The sequence below is a fragment of the Anser brachyrhynchus genome (assembly GCF_964034855.1).
Source record: "Anser brachyrhynchus genome assembly, chromosome: 6".
In the NCBI taxonomy this organism is placed as follows: domain Eukaryota; kingdom Metazoa; phylum Chordata; class Aves; order Anseriformes; family Anatidae; genus Anser; species Anser brachyrhynchus.
The window spans coordinates 10,260,254-10,263,227 of record NC_137700.1 but is presented as its reverse complement, the minus strand read 5'-3'; the positions used below and the strand labels follow the sequence as shown (position 1 = coordinate 10,263,227).

Here is a 2,974-nt window from a genome sequence, read left to right as displayed (position 1 = left end):
GTAGGAGCTTTTTAAGTTCAGTATCTACACATGAGCCAATCCTCAAAACCAAAATCCCATTCTTTATAGTCATAGAAAACAAAAATAATGGACAATAATTTAAGCAGTTTTACTTTAAAACTAAAAATTAAATTATATCACAAATTTTGTTTGCAATTTATCTGCACATAGAAAAGAATCATCTGCTGTCCTTCGATATTCTTACACTGTAGCTAATCAAACCAGATTTGAATCAAACTAACAAGAAGCATGATTAAAAACAAACATTGTTTAGTTGAAATTGCTGACAAGATTGTTTGATATTTTGGTGATTAATCTTGATTTAGCTAATATAGGCTTGTCACTGGTCTTTATTAAGTTGATGTATTACCCCCAAAATAAGTATATACAGAGAGATTTACACCTAAATATCCATGTCAATTACATCTTTCATTTGAGTTTGTATAAATCTGTGCTGAGGTTAGTTACCAAATGGGAGGGAAAGGACAATTCACACAGCAGAAGGTGTATGTTTCAGATGTGACCTCACAGAGTGAGCCGGCTAGGGACATCGGCAGAGAACCATGCACTTGAAAAAAGGCTGAGTACTTGCTAGCAGCTGTTGATGTGGCAATGGAAAATACTAAGGGTTCCAGAGATTACAGGGCTATAATTTGGCCTGCAGTAAAAGTAAGCAGAAACGCTCGCTGAAAAGGGCTCCTGTTGTAATCAATGAGGTTTTGCTGTTAGCTATAATGAGAAAAGCATTAATGCTAATGTGTTTTTATGTACATTGTTATTCCAACAGCAATTTAACATGAGGTTTCTCTGCATGGTAGCATATGTCTTTTTCAAGGCAGACTCATAGCTGGTGAGAAAAATTTCTGATCATGAGCTACGGATATGTCTTAGTTGTATTTGGAATGTATCAAAATATAGTGTATATTAGAACATAAGGGATAAATATTTTGTAGTTTATACTTAGAATATTTTAGAAATACTGGAATGCTGTTAAATATTAACATTCTATTTTTATTTTTATTTCACAGTCTAAAATGACATTGTTTTACAGAACATCATTTCATGCTATGTAAAACATAGTATTTCACGCTATGTAAAACATAGTAAAACAGGAAAGTGTTATTCCCAGTCAATGTGATCCTGTATTCTAATGAAATCAAGACCAAGTCTTGTTAGGGCATCAGCAGAAGCCAGTATTGAAGAATCCAGTTAAGGTTTTTCAAATTTTCCTAATAACTCAAATACTAGACTGTAAGCTGTTTGCCAGGACTGTAGTGTGTATGAAAGTTAACTCCTGAAGCTGAATGGAGCACAACTAATTCTGATAGGGTATGGTGGTTTTTTTTTGTTTGTTTGTTTTGGTGAGGCTAGGTGAGACTAAGAGGGAAAGGAAATGTGATCATAACAAAAAAAAAACAAACACCTGTATTATTATTTGTGAACATCTTTGCAACCGAAACTACTGATTTGACTCAAACAGTACAATTATTAAAATTCATTCCTGTGCAAATGTGTAGCAGAGCCCTTATAGCATAACATATTTTGACAAAATATTTTACAGGCTGTATGCACGTCCCAGCTCAACATAGCTTTACAGAGAAACAAGGTTTCATGGTAACCTTAACATGGCGTATTCTTGTTTTTACTAATTCTATGTATTTTCTACAGGAGCCCATTCCTCTGTTCTTTGGCCATTTTGAGCAAAATTTCAGTGTGACTTCCATGCGACTAGGAGTTGGCCAATGGTGCAGTTTTTAAGAATGTGCTGTAGCCAGAGAGGTTGGGGAATGCTGTTGCCTCATGGCCATTCAGTGGCTCTTAGTATTTCTGTTGAGAGAGATAAGCCAGCAGACCAGTCCAAAATCAGTTTATAATAGAAATTATTAATTTCACAATGATTTCCCCAATAGATGTGTAGTAATGAAAGATTATTTTTCACTTATACCATTTCCTGTACCATTACCTTGTTCTGAGGGCAAAGTAGCAGTGAGGCCACTTGATCCATGGCATTTTCTTTTGACTCATCCCTAAAGTATCCCATCTATGTGTTATTAACTTGGCTTAGTAATATCACTATGAGACCAAATGAATAGTATTGTTCACAGTTTACAAATGGACACCGGAGGAACAAAGCTATTAGCCCTGAAACTGTTCCCTAGGTCTAACAATCTAGTTTTATATATACAAGAGTAGAGCTTGGTGTGTTGTTTTTTTTTTCACATCACTTTGTTCTATAGCACTTTATGGGTTGACATAGCAGACAAATCAAATCTGAACTTTAGACTGCACCATGTTGAATTCTAGATGAAAATATCCTGTGCTTTTAGAGCAGTCGTTTGGGGAGGAGGTCAAGCAGCAGGTGTAAAGGATTAAAAAAGTCTCATTAAATCTATGCTCTAAAATAACTATCGGTGAGATTTACAGAATCTCTAAAATGTAAAGAAACAATTTTGTAGAGAAAAATCAGAAAAAGAAAGAATTAAGAAATCCCCTAAATACCTATTTGCCCAGCTGGTGTATAGCATCATGCTTTTAAATTTTAATTCCAGTGGATTATAGCTATCACACTACACTGTATTTTGTGAATGCCTTCAAGAATAAGTTGCACTTGGTAAAAGCACAAAACATTTGGAAAATACTACTTTAATCACAAAACAAATATATTTATACTAACTTCAAATAGTAAATAATACAACCTTTATTCTGTTTCTGGTGATAAGAATGAGTGTTATAGAAAAGTGAACTTCCAGTCAGATTTTCTAGCTGTGAGACCTGAGTTTGTGTCATGTGTTATAGTGTGATGTTGAAAAGGGTCTTGAAAGAAAAAAAGAAAATTAGCTGAGGTACAATATTTGGAGAGAGATGGCAGGCAGCCAAAAAAGGAGAGGGTTTGTAACAACCGTGTTACAAACGCTCTTTCTTCTAGGAGTTGCTACCTCCTCTTTTCTTGTTGCTAACTTATGCTCGCTTCACA

General features: G+C 34.7%; 1 protein-coding gene across 34 annotated transcripts in view; it reads left to right on the top strand.

The window, feature by feature from the left end:
- Positions 1–2,974, top strand: part of DLG5 (discs large MAGUK scaffold protein 5) — a 170,763-nt gene that overhangs the window by 130,755 nt on the left and 37,034 nt on the right. The window lies entirely within an intron of this gene.